The sequence below is a fragment of the Triticum dicoccoides genome, chromosome 7A (assembly GCF_002162155.2).
Source record: "Triticum dicoccoides isolate Atlit2015 ecotype Zavitan chromosome 7A, WEW_v2.0, whole genome shotgun sequence".
In the NCBI taxonomy this organism is placed as follows: domain Eukaryota; kingdom Viridiplantae; phylum Streptophyta; class Magnoliopsida; order Poales; family Poaceae; genus Triticum; species Triticum dicoccoides.
In genome coordinates, this window is record NC_041392.1 from 426,546,154 (window position 1) to 426,562,958 (window position 16,805).

The following is a 16,805-nucleotide window of genomic DNA, read 5'->3' on the forward strand; positions in this document are numbered from 1 at the left end:
CCTCCAGTGTGCAATATATTTCTTCCGGTCCTCGAGTCTATCCATAAAATCATTGACTTCTTCTTCATGCTCATAGTGGGCTTCACGTGCTGCACCCTCCAGTTCCATTTCACGAAGATGCAACTTTTGGACCCTCTTCAAGCTCCTGCGCATCTGAATCTCTAGAGCCCTGATGTGAGCCTCCAAGTCTTGGGCATATGAGCAAACGGAGTCGTCATCAATAGTGCGGATGAGCTCTCCATCTGCAGTCCTGCGAGAAATCATGGTGTGGTCTGATCCAACGTGCTCGGCCTTGTATTCCTCCTGGATGCGTCCAACTACAGTATGAATTGATATGTCTCTCCCGAGTATCCAAGTGGGAGCAGTGAACCTGAAGTCAACGGGCGCCGAGAGACTTCCGAAAGTCCTCCCTGGTATGTGTACCTTAATCCTATAGCGAGGGTCTTCTAGAAATGCCATGATAGGGGTCCCGGTGATATATGACAGAGTAATCTTCAATTCCTTGATGATCTGGGCCAGCCTCCTGCCGAAAAGCATTGTCTCATCTGGCTGGCAAAACTCCGGCAGCAGAACTAGGATGAACTTGACGGCCATCTAGAATGTTGAAATCGGAGAGAAGTCAGAAATGAACAAGGGAGAATTACGGAATGATAAGGACATAAAATAAAATAGTTCTTTCTATGGCTTTCCGATCCTAGGGGTTACGTCCTACGGTCAGCGTGTGCTCAGAATACCATCTCTATAATGACCCGACCCAAAATCGGTCAAGTCTTTGTGTAGTTGTACCATCCCAAGATCATGCCGGCACACACAGTACATTGATGAAAAGATTCAAAGTTCAATCACACCTGAATTTATTACACGATTCTCATATCGAGTCTTTATTACATCATAATAAATTCGTCCGAAGGCCAACTCATGAGAAATAAACTAAATAAAGCTGCGGAAGCGTAGATGAATAGCGAGTTCATCCGACTCCATAGGGCAATCGCCAAGCGTAGATCGTAGCCTCACTCCTGGTCGGAAAACTCCTTTGCAACATGAGATGTTGCAGCCGTGTAGGTCAGCATTTTGAATATGCCGGCAAGTCACAGAGAAAGACAATAATAACAATGCTAATACTATATGCAATTTGGCTATGGGGCTCTAAGTTTTATGTTTTTGCGAAAAAGGCCAGTTTTTTCCCTACAACAAAGGACTTGCTTACAATTACTACAAAATGTTGGTAGTTATTGAGATGGTTCCGCCAACCAATGTCTCATTCCCAATTATTAATTAACCCCTCAATTAATTTATTTCTTCGGTGTTGAGATTTCCGAAATACTCCAATTTCCAGAGGCTCATTTGTCCGTAACCGGGGACACGGCTAATCGATAGGTTGTTACTCTGCAGAGTCTTGTGCACTTTACCCGCAAGAATCGTTCCCTCCTTTATGTCCTCGCAATTCCTGGTGTTTGAAGATGGGACAAACAAAAAAGGGTCTTCCGTAGAGTTTCTCTGGGCACTGCCGGTGCCCATCCATGTCCTACCGTTCTTCTACATCTGCTGGCACCGTCCGTCCAAAGTCACGCGTAAGGTCAACCCAGCCAGAGCCCATAATGGCTTGCGGCTGCACAGGTAAGCTTCCAGTCAAGGGGTATCCATCCGTCTCTTCGTGGCTGGGTGAAGCTTTCCGCAAGATATCATGGCGCTTCTCCATGCATCCCGGCCATCCGCTGGTTCCTCCAGGGTGCCCGTCAACCATCCTCCACCCAGTAGTGAATTTGAAGTCCATCTTGAGCTTGAAGTCATGGGGTTGTCATCATCTTGACTCTCACATCTCCCTTATGAATCTCTCAACCAACCCCGTCTACGTGCATAGCAAGATAAACGACATCGTCCCGGGCAATAGTAGCAAGGGGAATTGGGTTCATCCTACCTCATGATACTACTCAAGACATAACTTAAAATTCTCCTACCGCATGCATGGTGGGGAGGAATAATTCTAACGCAACAAAATCATATGTATTGTAAAACATAATCAAATGACTTGCCTGGCTGACGGTCTTCAAACGCTAGTGACTCGAGATAGCAAGCTTCGCACTCCAGAAATTCTATCGAGTCAAACAATAGCACAAATAAGTATTCCACTAAATAACATAACAGCAAGCTAAAGGAAAACACACAAGCACTCAAACGAAAACCAAAGAAAACTCGAGGAAAACAAAATCAAGGTTTTCATCACGTCAAGCAACAACAAAGAAATAGTTTTATCCCACTAAAACTTTTCTTAACAGAACCAAAACAAGGGTTTTGCTAACTAACATAAAGGAAAACAACATATAAACTAGGTGCAAAAAGAATCACATCAATATCTATTATAGAACTCCTGTTATACCTAAAACAAAACTAATAAGAAAATAAAATAAAACTCTTTATTTTGCTGTAAATAAATGTTCACCCTCTGTAACTACAGAAACTAATCTAAAATAAATTATTACATGGGTAAATTAAAATTCTATAATAACTAGAACAACAGGAAGCAACAGCAAGCTAAAAAAACTAGAAAATCTTGATTTCGACTAAAACTAATTTTAATACAATCTCCAAATACCCCAACTAGTTCCTACTGCCAAGCTAGGTCAAAACTAAGCAGTGCCAAAAAGAATCACCTAAAAATATTAATTCTATCTCAAATTATAGTAGAAATACTAATCTGACTAAAACTAATATAAAACTATTTTTATAAACTTAAACATGGCCGAATCTATTTTCTACAGAAACTATAGGAAATTTGTAAAGTAACAAAAAAAGAATCAACTAAAAATATTAAACAACCTAAAAGATATAGACTTTACAAGAACAGAACTATTCTGTTTTTAAAACAGAAACTAAAAATTAAAACTAAAAACAAAACAGACGCTACTGGGCCTATCTAACGCTCAGGCGAAAGCTAACTAAAACGCGCTCGTGACTAAATAGAAAAACTGACCAGTTCGGTCTAACTAAACCGGGTAACTAAACCGGAACAAAATCCAACTAATATCGGTCTAATAAAAAAACCTAGCCATTCACTATTTCTAATCTACGTCGTAGGTTGCAGATCGAACGGTGGAGTGGGGTCCGGCGGCTTACAGCGGCGGTCAACGGTGAGGTGGGCTCGGGCGTTGGTGGCGGTGGTTCTTCGGTGGTCCGGGGCGGCGGTGGCAACATCGGGGCGATGCGGCGGAGCGAGGCGGAGGCGATGGTGATGTCGAGGTGGCTCGGGGACGACGGAAACGGTTGGGGCGTCGACAGCGGGGTTCTGGTGAGCTGCAGCTCCGGCGAAGAGCGGCGGAGCTCGGGCGGCTTCCTGTAGGCATCGAGGAAGATCAAAAAGATGTCAGGGGGTTGTGGGAGGATGAGGCGGTTCGTGTGGTGGAGCTTGGAGTCAAGGGGGATGCTCACCGGTGGCAGAAGTGGTGGCAAACCAAGGCGGCGGTAGCGAGATGCGTTTGGCGACGGCGGTGGCTACGGGTGGTTTTGATCTTAGGGTTTTAGGGGATCGAGAGAGGAGGTCGAGGGATTTATATAGGGCATGGTCTTGGAGGAGGGGGCGACGCGGGATCGCGATCCCGAGAAGATCGCGGTTTCGGGCGGCGGTGGTCGCGCTCTGGTGCGGCATGGCGTGGGCGAGGGGAAAGAATAGGGGCGGGTCCCGCTGTCAGTGAGAGAGAGTAGGGAAAGAGGCGAGCGGGCGACCGGACGGGAGGGGATTCGGGTGCGGCCGCTATGCTGGGCTGGCGGCTCGGCGCTGGCTGGGCAGTGGCCTTGCTGGCTGGGCCGAGCCTGGCCAGCTCGGGGGTGGGACTTTTCCCTTCTTTTTTGAATTAAGGCAGAGAGAAAAACTAAACTAAGAGAAAACTATAATATTTTTATATAAGACATATATATATATATATATCAAAATTCTCAGGGGAATTAATCCTACAACATGGACATTTCTCCAGAGGCAAAACACAAACTAAAAAAACATCTTCTGGAAATCCCAAATAAGAATCAAATTTGAATTCAAATTTTTTGGCCATATTTTTCTTCTGACATTTTTGGAGTGTCATGTTTACTCCTCTCATACTTTTGCTCAAGTATTTTCGTCAGGCATTTCTTTTCGAAATAAATTTCAATTGCCAAGTTGAATCCAATTTAGACAACAACTCAAATGCCTCTGAAAATGTCCAAATGCCACACAATTCAAACAAAATGCATAGATGCTTAACTAATAATTGTAAAACATTCCAAATTGCAAATTTGGGATGTTACATAATGCTATTTCAAGATTAATATTTCAGGAAAGCTCAATGATTGGCATGGCATGGATGAGACAAGTGGACCCCTCAAAATGCTAAGGACAAAAGGACTGGCTCAAGCTCAAAGCTCAAGACTCTACATTTTCTATTTTAGTGATCCAAGATCACATTGAGTCTGTAGGAAAAGCCAATACTATCAAGGAGGGATGAGGTGTTGCTTAATGAGGCTCTTGCTCAAAATGCTTAGTGATATGCTCCAAAGCCCTCAACTACTTTCTCACATCCACATATGACTTAAAACAAAAGTCAAACTCGGCCCCATCGATTATTTCCATTCGGCTCCACCGAGTTCATATGTCATAGCCACTGCCACAAACCCTGGGCAAATCGGTCTCACCGATAGGGATCTCGGTCTCACCGAGATGGGATTGTAATCTCTCTGTTTCCCTTTGTAACGTTTCGGTCTCACCGAGATGAGCGATCGGTCCCACCGAGATTGCAATGTAAACTCTTTGTTTCCCTTTCATAACATTTCGGTCTCACCGAAATGAGCGAATCAGTCCCACCGAGTTTACCTGACCAACTCTCTGGTTAGCTTATTACCAAAATCGGTCTCACCAAGTTTGTGTAATCGGTCTCACCGAGATTACGTTATGCCCTAACCCTAACCATATCAGTCCTACCAAGTTGCATGTCGGTCCCACCGAAAATCCTAACGGTCACTAGATTTGCTGAATCAGTCCGACCAAGTTTATAAATTCGGTCCCACCGAGATTGGAAAGTTGTGTAATGGTTAGATTTTGTGTGGAGGCTATATATACCCCTCCACCTCCTCTTCATTCGTGGAGAGAGCCATCAGAACGAACCTACACTTCCAACTTACCTTTTCTGAGAGAGAACCACCTACACTTGTGTTGAGGCCAAGATATTCCATTCTTACCATATGAATCTTGATCTCTAGCCTTCCCAAGTTGCTTTCCACTCAAATCTTCTTTCCACCAAATACATATCCTGTGAGAGAGAGTTGAGTGTTGGGGAGACTATAATTTGAAGCACAAGAGCAAGGATTTCATCATCAACACACCATTTGTTACTTCTTGGAGAGTGGTGTCTCCTAGATTGGCTAGGTGTCACTTGGGAGCCTCCGACAAGATTGTGGATTTGAACCAAGGAGTTTGTAAGGGCAAGGAGATCGCCTACTTCGTGAAGATCTACCCTAGTGAGGCAAGTCCGTCGTGGGCGACGGCCATGGTGGGATAGACAAGGTTGCTTCTTCGTGGACCCTTCGTGGGTGGAGCCCTCCGTGGACTCGGGCAGCCGTTACCCTTCGTGGGTTGAAGTCCCCATCAACGTGGATGTATGATAGCACCACCTATCGGAACCACGACAAAAACATATGTGTCTCCTATTGCGTTTGAATCCTCCAAACCCTTCCCTATACATTCTTGCAAGTTGCATGCTTTACTTTCCGCTGCTCATATAATCTTTGCATGCTTGCTTGAATTGTGTTAAGATTGCTTGACTTGACCAAAGTTGCTAAAATCTGCCAAGAACTAAAATTGGGAAAAGGATAAGTTTTATTTGGTCAAGTAGTCGAATCACCCCCCCCCTCTAGACATACTTTCGATCCTACACACGTCAAGTCGCAATTTTTTGTTCACCCATGGTAGACGATCCTCCATCAAGTGGACAACCAGTACACGTGTCAAATTACCACATGGGCTGCCTTTTCGTGCAGAAATGAGCTCCACTGTGTACCCGCGCGGGTGTGGTTGGGAAAGAGACAGGAATATGTGTGTCGTGTGTGCACCTCTTCTCTTCGTGCACATCCCCCACCTACATGGGTGTGTGTGAGAGAGATACAAACCTAGACATAATGCACCGTCCATCCCCATGCCTCCGCCCAGTCCGACCAGAGGTCATCACCACGCCCCACTCCTCCTTACCTTATATCTCATCTTTCTCGAGATATCATTTTTTCGATGAAATTCTTGACATACCATTTTTCCGATAAACTGCTCGAGATATCATTAGTTTTTAGACATGGGATTACTCCTGCATGGGTCAATCACAATAGGTGTTTTGTAAAAAAATGCATCTTGATGTTCCGTGCAATGCATGGGCATCTTGCTAGTCCATGAAAACAACACATGGCAAACTGTCACGAAGAACGAGGGATTTGAATGTGCTGGGAGGGGTTGTTTGGATCTTATCGAGGTAGCCAAATATTGGCGACCCTTTTGTCCACTGGTGCCTTTGCCACCGATGAACGAGGAATGGCTCGGGTGCTCATGCATCCTCCAACGCGCACGTTGAAGACGAGCTCGCACAAGCTATGCTTTTTTTGTGCCAACACACCGCCCGAGTGATACGTCTCCAACGTATCTATAATTCTTTATTGTTCCATGCTATTATATTATCAACCTTGGATGTTTTATATGCATTTATATGCTATTTTATATGATTTTGGGGACTAACCTATTAACCTAGAGCCCAGTGCCAGTTTCTATTTTTTCATTGTGTTTGAGTATCACAAAAAAGGAAAACCAAATGGAGCCCAATTGACCTGAAACTTCACGGAACTTATTTTTGGACCAGAAGAAGGCCAGGAAGTAAAAATTGGGCCAGAAGATTCTCGGGCTGCCCACGAGGGTGGGGGCACGCCCCCTGCCTCGTGGACAGCCCGAAGACCCCCCTACCTTGTTCCCGACTCCAACACCTCTTATATAACCCAAAACTTCCAGAAAGAAACCTAGATTGGGAGTTCCGCCACCAGAAGACTCCGTAGCCACCGAAAACCAATCTATACCCGTTCGGGCACCCTGCCGGAGGGGGGAATCCCCCTCCGGTGGCCATCTTCATCATCTCGGCGCTCTCCATGATGAGGAGGGAGTAATTCACCTCGGGGCTGAGGGTATGTACCAGTAGCTATGTGTTTGATCTCTCTCTCTCTCTCTATCTCTCTCTTGTTCTTGATTCTGCACGATCTTGATGTATCGCGAGCTTTGCTATTATAGTTGGATCTTATGATGTTTCTCCCCCTCCACTCTCTTGTGATGAGTTGAGTTTTACTTTTGAAGTTATCTTATCAGATTGAGTCTTTAAGGATTTGAGAACACTTGATGTATGTCTTGCATGTGCTTATCTGTGGTGACAATGGGATATCACGTGATCCACTTGATGTATGTTTTGGTGATCAACTTGCGAGTTCCGTGACCTTGTGAACTTATGCATAGGGGTTGGCACTTGTTTTCGTCTTGACTCTCCGGTAGAAACTATGGGGCACTCTTTGAAATTCTTTGTGTTGGTTGAATAGATGAATATGAGATTGTGTGATGCATATCGTATAATCATACCCACGGATACTTGAGGGGCATTGGAGTATCTAGGTGACATTAGGGTTTCGGTTGATTTGTGTCTTAAGGTGTTATTCTAGTACGAACTCTATGATAGATTGAATAGAAAGAATAGCTTCGTGTTATTTTACTACGGACACTTGAATAGATCGATTTGAAAGGATAACTTTGAGTTGGTTTAGTACCCTACCATAATCTCTTCGTTTGTTCTCCGCTATTAGTGACGTTGGAGTGACTCTTTGTTGCATGTTGTGGGATAGTTATATGATCCAATTATGTTATTATTGTTGAGAGAACTTGCACTAGTGAAATTATGAACCCTAGGCCTTGTTTCAACGCATTGCAATACTGTTTACGCTCACTTTTATCACTTGCTACCTTGCTGTTTTTATATTTTAAGATTACAAAAACCTTTATCTACTATCCATATTGCACTTGTATCACCATCTATTCGCCGAACTAGTGCACCTATACAATTTACCATTGTATTGGGTGTGTTGGGCACACAAGAGACTCTTTGTTATTTGGTTGTAGGGTTGCTTGAGAGAGACCATCTTCATCCTACGCCTCCCATGGATTGATAAACCTTAGGTCATCCACTTGAGGGAAATTTGCTATTGTCCTACAAACCTCTGCACTTGGAGGCCCAACAACGTCTACAAGAAGAAGGTTGTGTAGTAGACATCAAGCTCTTTTCTGGCGTCGTTGCCGGGGAGGTTAGCGCTTGAAGGTATGTCTTTAGATCTTGCAATCGAATCTTTTTGTTTCTTGTTTTATCACTAGTTTAGTCTATAAAAGAAAACTACAAAAAATGGAATTAATGATGCCTCATATGCTTCATCTTTTTAATATCTTTCATGAAAATATGGATTCCGATAATTGTGCCAGAGTCTTAGAAGAATAATGCATTAGAATGTTTGGCACTAAATCATTGACTGATGAGCATGATTGCAATGTTATTAGTATGAACTCTTTGAATATCCATAGTACTAATGATGATTGCACTAGTCATGATGAAAATGTCTCTTATAAGCATATCAACTTTTGTGGAATACATAGAGCTTGCAAGCACACACCAAATAGGGAAGATAGATTTTGCAAGAGGCATAAGTATCTGGAAACTAAATGGTTGCAAGAAAGGCTAGATGATTGTGCTGAAAGATTCAATATTTATAGCCTTCCTTGTGAACTTTGCAATGAACATGGTCATTTAAAGCTCCAATGCTATTTGTTTCATGATCAAATCATGTCCAAAAATTGTGATAACTTGATTACCCTTGAGCATCATAAAGAGCTTAGTCTTCTTTTGGGGTATGAAGAAATGAAACGTATAACTGAGGGTATTCCAAAATTTAATCTTGATAGATTTCTTGATTTTGATCTAGAAGAAATTTTTATGTATTGTATGGTGAATTGCATTGAAAATCCTTATATTGCCAATTACATAAATACAAGAAAACAAATAGAAGATGAAGAAAATACTAATGAAAGGGAAGAGACTTCCCAACATTCTCCTATTATTCCTTATGATCAATCAGGCAACGAGGAGGAGCCTCCTATTCAACCAATCTCATTAACAAGGAGCTCTGAAAAGAGGATTAAACCCACACATGATGTGAATAAGAAAAAGAAAAGACGGAGGAGAAAAGGTGAAAATGTATCCCTCCAAAATGACGTTGCTCCTATTACTCATTGTGATGGTGATAATTGTTATACTATTGGTTCTATCCAAACTATTAATGATGAGAGTGATTATGCTTATGATATGAAAAGTCCCAAGCTTGGGGATGCTATGTTTGATGAGAATGACAAGTTTGAGAATATATTTGCTGCAATTAATTTTTGTCCAAAGCTTGGGGATGCTATGTCTAATGAAGATGATATTTTTAGTCTCCCAAGTTTTGATATGCAAATTTATTATGATTATAGCATGCCTCCTACTTATGATGATTATATTGATGAAAGTGGGTTTGGAAGAGTGTCAACTTTAGGAAGTAATGATCCCACTATTTTTTAGGATGTTGAATCTTATTTTGACAATTATGAAAGTGGATTTGGAGAGGTCATGACTTTATTTAGTAATGATTCCACTATCTTGGAAGAGGTTTCAATTGATTATGATGAGAACAGAGTTGCTACTTATGATGATTATTGTGATGACACGTATGCTATAAAAAGTAGTGATGATTTGTCATGATTGTGATTACCCTTTTCCTGAATATTACTCTTTTAATGTGGAAACAATTTGTAGTATTCGTGTTTCTTATGATACTCCCACTATTCCGAATAAGAAGAATTTTGCTTATGTGGAGAGTACTAAAATTTCTATGCTTGCAGATCATGAAAATAATGCTTTATGTGATAGTTATATTGTTGAATTCATTCATTATGCTACTAAAAATTATTACGAGCGAGGAACATATGCTTGTAGGAATTGCAATAATATCAAGTTTCCTCTCTATGTGTTGAAAATCTTGAAGATTTGCTTGTTTTACCTTCCTATGCAAGTGTATTCTTGTTCCCACAAGTTGTTTGCCCACAAAATACCTATGCATAGGAAGTGGGTTAGACTTAAATGTGCTAGTAATATTCTTCATTATGCTCTCTTTATGTTTCAATTCTTATCTTTTATGTGAGCATCATTGAAATCATCATGCCTAGCTAGGGGCGTTAAACGATAGCGCTTGTTGGGAGGCAACCCGATTTGATTTTTTCCTTGATTTTTGTTCCTGTTTAGTAATAAATATTTCATCTAGATTATGTTATGATTGAGTTTTTATTTCTTAATTAGTGGTTGTGCCAAGTAGAACCTTTGGGAAGACTTGGGGAAAGTCTTTGCGATCTTGCTGTAAAAAACAGAAACTTTAGAGCTCACGAGATTAGCTGCCATTTTTTACTGGAGAGTGCGATTAGGTTTATTCTTTTTGAAGATGATTTATAGACAAATTCATCAGGTCCAAAAATTTATTTTAGAATTTTTGGGATTCCAGAAGTATACGTTTGATCCATATTACTACAGACTGTTCTGTTTTTGACAGATTCTGTTTTCTATGTGTTGTTTGCTTATTTTGATGAATCTATGAGTAGTATCGGAGGGTATGAACCATAGATAAGTTGGAAAACAGTAGATATTACACCAATATGAATTTATAATGAGTTAACAACAGTACCTAAGTGGTGACTTATTTTCTTATACTAACGGAGCTTACGAGTTTTCTATTAAGTTTTGTGTTGTGAAGTTTTCAAGTTTTGGGTGAAGATTCGATGTACTATGGAATAAGGAGTGGAAAGAGCCTAAGCTTGGGGATTCCCAAGGAACCCCAGGGTAATATTCAAGGACAACCAAAAGCCTAATCTTGGGGATGCCCCGGATGGCATCCCCTCTTTCGTCTTCGTTCATCGGTAACTTTACTTGGAGCTATATTTTTATTCACCACATGATATGTGTTTTGCTTGGAGCGTCATTTTATTTTCTTTTGTTTTGCTTGTTGTTTGAATAAAATACCAAGATCTGAAATTATTAAATGTTATAGAGTCTTCACATAGTTGCATAATTATTCGACTACTCATTGATCTTCACTTATATCTTTTGGAGTAGTTTGTCATTTGCTCCAGTGCTTCACTTATATCTTTTTAGAGCACGATGGTAGATTTATTTTGAAGAAATAGATGAACTCTCATGCTTCACTTATATCATTTTGAGAGTCCTTTAGAACAGCATGGTAATTTACTTTGGTTATAAATTTTAAATGCTAAGAGAAGTTGCATGCTTGATAGTTGTTTTGAGATATAAAGGTGGTAATATTAGAGGTGTGCTAGTTGAGTAATTGTGAAATTGAAGAATACTTGTGTTGAAGTTGGCAAGTCCTGTAGCATGCACGTATGGTAAACGTTGTGTGAAAAATTTGAAGCATGGGGTGTTCTTGGAGTGCTTTCCTTATGAGTGGCGGTCGGGGACGAGCGATGGTCTTTTCCTACCAATCTATCCCCCTAGGAGCATGCGCGTAGTGCTTGGTTCTGATGACTTGTAGATGTTTGCAGTAAGTATGTGAGTTCTTTATGACTAATGTTGAGTCCATGGATTATACACACTCTCACCCTTCCACCATTGCTAGCCTCTTCGGTACCGTGCATTGCCCTTCCTCACCTTGAGAGTTGGTGCAAACTTCGCCGGTGCTTCCAAACCCCGTGATATGGTACGCTCTATCACACATAAGCCTCCTTATATCTTCCTCAAAACAGCCACCATACTTACCTATTATGGCATTTCCATAGCCATTCCGAGATACATTGCCATGCAACTTTCCACCATTCCATTTCTTATGACATGCATAATCATTGTCATATTGCTTTGCATGATCATGTAGTTGACATCGTATTTGTGGCAAAGCCACCATGCTTAATTTTTCATACATGTCACTCTTGACTGATCACAATCCCATGCACCGCCGGAGGCATTCACTTAGAGTCATATTTTGTTCTAAGTATCGAGTTGTAATTCTTGAGTAGTAAGTAAATAAAAGTGTGATGATCATCATTAGAGCATTGTCCCATGTGAGGAAAGGATGATGGAGACTATTATTCCCCCACAAGTCGGGATGAGACTCCGGACGAAAAAAAGGAGGCCGTAAAAAGGCCCAAACAAAAAAAGAGAAAAAGAGAGAAGGGACAATGTTACTATCCTTTTTCCACACTTGTGCTTCAAAGTAGCACCTTGATCTTCATGATAGAGAGTCTCCTATGTTGTCACTTTCATATACTACTGGGAATCTTTCATTATAGAACTTGGCTTGTATATTCCAATGATGGGCTTCCTCAAATGCCCTAGGTCTTCGTGAGTAAGCAAGTTGGATGCACACCCACTTAGTTTCTTTGATGAGCTTTCACATACTTATAGCTCTAGTGCATCAGTTGCATGGCAATCCCTACTCCTTGCATTGACATCAATCGGTGGGCATCTCCATAGCCCATTGATAGGCCACATCAATGCGAGACTTTCTCCCTTTTTTCTCACACAACCTCAATCATCAGATTCTATTCCACCCATAGTGCTATGTCCATGGCTCGCGCTCATATATTGCGTAAAAGTTGAAAGAGTTTGAAAAGGCTAAGTATGAAACAATTGCTTGGCTTGTCATTGGGGTTGTGCATGATGAGAGCATTTTGTGTGACAAAAATGAAGCATGGCCAAACTATATGATTTTCTAGGGATAAGTTTTCTTTGGCTATGTTATTTTGATAAGATATAATTGCTTGATTAGCATAATAGGAGTATTACTATTTTTATGTCAACAATAAACTTTTATCTTGAATCTTTTAGATTTGAACATTCATGCCACAATAGATAAAAATACATTCAAGAACATGCTAGAAAGCATTCCACATCAAAAATTCTGTTTTTATCATTCACCTACTCGAGGACGAGCAGGAATTAAGCTTGGGGATGCTTGATACGTTTCCAACGTATCTATAATTTTTTATTGTTCCATGCTATTATATTATCAACCTTGGATGTTTTATATGCATTTATATGCTATTTTATATGATTTTTGGGACTAACCTATTAACCTAGAGCCCAGTGCCAGTTTCTATTTTTTCCTTGTTTTGAGTATCATAGAAAAGGAAAACCAAACAGAGTCCAATTGACCTGAAACTTCACGGAGCTTATTTTTGGACCAGAAGAAGGATATGGAGTAAAAGAGTTGGGCCAGAAGAGTCTCGGGATGCCCACGAGGGTGGGGGTGCGCCCACCCCCCTGGGCGCGCCCCCTGCCTCGTGGGCAGCCCGGAGACCCCCCTGCCTTGTTCCCGACTCCAACACCTCTTATATAACCCAAAACTTCCAGAAAGAAACCGAGATCGGGAGTTCCACCGCCAGAAGCCTCGGTAGCCACCGAAAACCAATCTAGACCCGTTCTGGAACCATGCCAAAGGGGGGAATCCCTCTCCGGTGGTCATATGCATCATCCCGGCGCTCTCCATGACGAGGAGGGAGTAGTTCACCCTCGGGGCTGAGGGTATGTACCAGTAGCTATGTGTTTGATCTCTCTCTCTCTCTCTCGTGTTCTTGAGTCGGCACAATCTTGATGTATCGCGAGCTTTGCTATTATATTTGGATCTTATGATGTTTCTCCCCCTCTACTTTCTTGTGATGAATTGAGTTTTCCCGTGGAAGTTATCTTATCGGATTGAGTCTTTAAGGATTTGAGAACACTTGATGTATGTCTTGCATGTGCTTATCTGTGGTGACAATGGGATATCACGTGATCCAGTTGATGTATGTTTTTTTGATCAACTTGCGAGTTCCGTGACCTCGTGAACTTATGCATACGGGTTGGCACACGTTTTCGTCTTGACTCTCCGGTAGAAACTTTGGGGCACTCTTTGAAGTTCTTTGTGTTGGTTGAATAGATGAATATGAGATTGTGTGATGCATATCGTATAATCATACCCATGGATACTTGAGGTGACATTGGAGTATCTAGGTGACATTAGGGTTTTGGTTGATTTGTGTCTTAAGGTGTTATTCTAGTACGAACTCTATGATAGATTGAACGGAGAGAATAGCTTCGTGTTATTTTACTACGGACTCTTGAATAGATGGATCAGAAAGGATAACTTTGAGGTGGTTTCGTACCCTACCATAATCTCTTCGTTTGTTCTCCGCTATTAGTGACTTTGGAGTGACTCTTTGTTGCATGTTGAGGGATAGTTATATGATCCAATTATGTTATTATTGTTAAGAGAACTTGCACTAGTGAAAGTATGAACCGTAGGCCTTATTTCCTAGCATTGCAATACCGTTTACGCTCACTTTTATCACTTGCTACCTTGCTGTTTTTATATTTTCATATTACAAAAACCTTTATCTACTATCCATATTGCACTTGTATCACCATCTCTTCATCGAACTAGTGCACCTATACAATTTACCATTGTATTGGGTGTGTTGGGGACACAAGAGACTCTTTATTATTTGGTTGCAGGGTTGCTTGAGAGAGACCATCTTCATCCTACGCCTCCCACGGATTGATAAACCTTAGGTCATCCACTTGAGGGAAATTTGCTACTGTCCTACAAACCTCTGCACTTGGAGGCCCAACAATGTCTACAAGAAGAAGGTTGTGTAGTAGACATCACCGAGCCGGCCATAGACCGACCGGCGACCCGCAAATTACGCCATCCAACCGTAGCCACACACATTCTGACATCAACTCAACCAACTGGACAAAATTCATGCAAACACATTGATATTTCCTATAAACAATGACAGAATTCATATAAAATACCGGATTTTCATACAAACATGACGGATTTCATTACATTCAAATCAACTAAGCAATGCTAGTTCTGGACATCACAGGTATATAATACCTGGCCTAAATGGTCGCCCGTCGATCTATTTGTGTTCCTCATGTCTGGTAGCATGATCACCGGACTGTCGGAGCCTCGGAGGTATATGCTTCAGCGGAAAGGACGGCTCGCTTACCCACTTCCCAACTGATATCGTTGGCTGATGCCCAAGATGGAGGTGGAAGGGGGCTTCTCCGATTCCATGGAGCCCATGCAGGGTCAACGAAGGTCCTTGCAACAAAAGGATCCGGCAAGACACCTGCTGTTTAGCCGGTGTCGCCTTCGCGGTGGCCTTCATGGGACCCAAGCGGTAACAGCCTTCCGTGTTCTACTTCTCGATGATGGCGGCGGACACAGAGGCGCTGGCCACCGACTCGTCTCTCTCGACGCACCCGCCTTCTGCCTCTACTTGCATGGCACGGCTGCCGGCATGGGAGTCTCGACCACAGAAACGGGAGACCCGGTCGCAGACACGGGAGGCGCGGTACGAGGCGGCGACGTGGACGGCAGCGATGATGCCCGTGCACCGCTCCTCGTTGAGCTGGCCTAGAGCGGCGAGTTGCTAAACCGCGCGCCAGCTTGGGGAGACAACTCGCTCCGTGGGGCGAGGGGAGGGAGGTGGATCAGCGAGCTGCATAGCTCGTATCCGGCGGGCTCGGCAGGCCACCCAGCCGGTTTGGATGTGGGATAACTACTCTTCGTAAGCCATTGTAAGAGTGGACAAAATGGTGAGGGAGGAGATAGGGGAGCGGCTGAGGTGTGCGATTCTTGGCCGGCGTCTGGCCCCGTTTAAATAGGAGATTAAATAGACGGTGGACGGGAGGAGCTCGGCCGGCGTTGCGTTTAATGCCGGCCCGGTCATGAACGGACATGTGTCCAGAGTGGGTTTCTCGTCTTCCACACGAGTTTTATGGAGGCGTTTGAATGCAGCAAGGAGGCGTGTTCAGCCGGGCGTGCAGCGAGTGGCGCCCTCGACTATGACGTATGACACCACAGCGTTCTTCCACTGACGTGTGGGCTCTTTGGGTACATGACCTGCATGTCAGTGACCCAACGCAGGCAGCGCACGGCAGAGGAACTTTTGGTGGGCCAGGACGGTCAGATGCGGGCATTTCATAAACCGATGATTGTTCATTGAGTGTGAAGTCATCTATTTCATGTAGATAAGCCTACTATATAATGTAAGAGAATTTTAAAATTTTCATATATATGTTGATAGCCCGTTCGATACATTGTGATTCATAAAGACCACTACAAACATCAATGTTCTACTTATCACAGATAAGATTGATTAATACATGTAACAATCCGTGTCCTTAACAAAGGGTGCATGCACGTATAGGTTGAGCGTGTGTCTTGCATCGTGTGATGTGTGCATGCAGGCGTGCGAGTGTTGCGTGCGTGCATGTGTACATTTCAGTGTTGCATGCATGTGTGCATATGTGCATGTGTTCGTGAGTGCATGTGTATGTGTCAGTGTTGCACACCTGCATGCGTGCGTATGTTCACTATGTGTACGTGTCAGTGTTGCATGCCTGCATGTGTGTCTGTGTTCGTGTGAGTGTTGCGTGCGTGCATGTGTACATGCGGGGTGAGGATACATGTCAGTCGACTGACTTTTTCATCTCTGGTGAGTCGATTTTTCAGCCATTGGATATGAAATCAAGGGCGTACAGTTTATCTTCAACCTCCACCCCCTAAGCCGCCAGCCACCACCGGCCGAACTGCTGGCCTCCATCGCCCGCGGCCGGCCCGCACCGCCCCGCCCGCCCCTAAACCACTCCCTACCGCCGGTCCGACGCCGACCCGACCATCCCTCTAGCCCCCCCCCC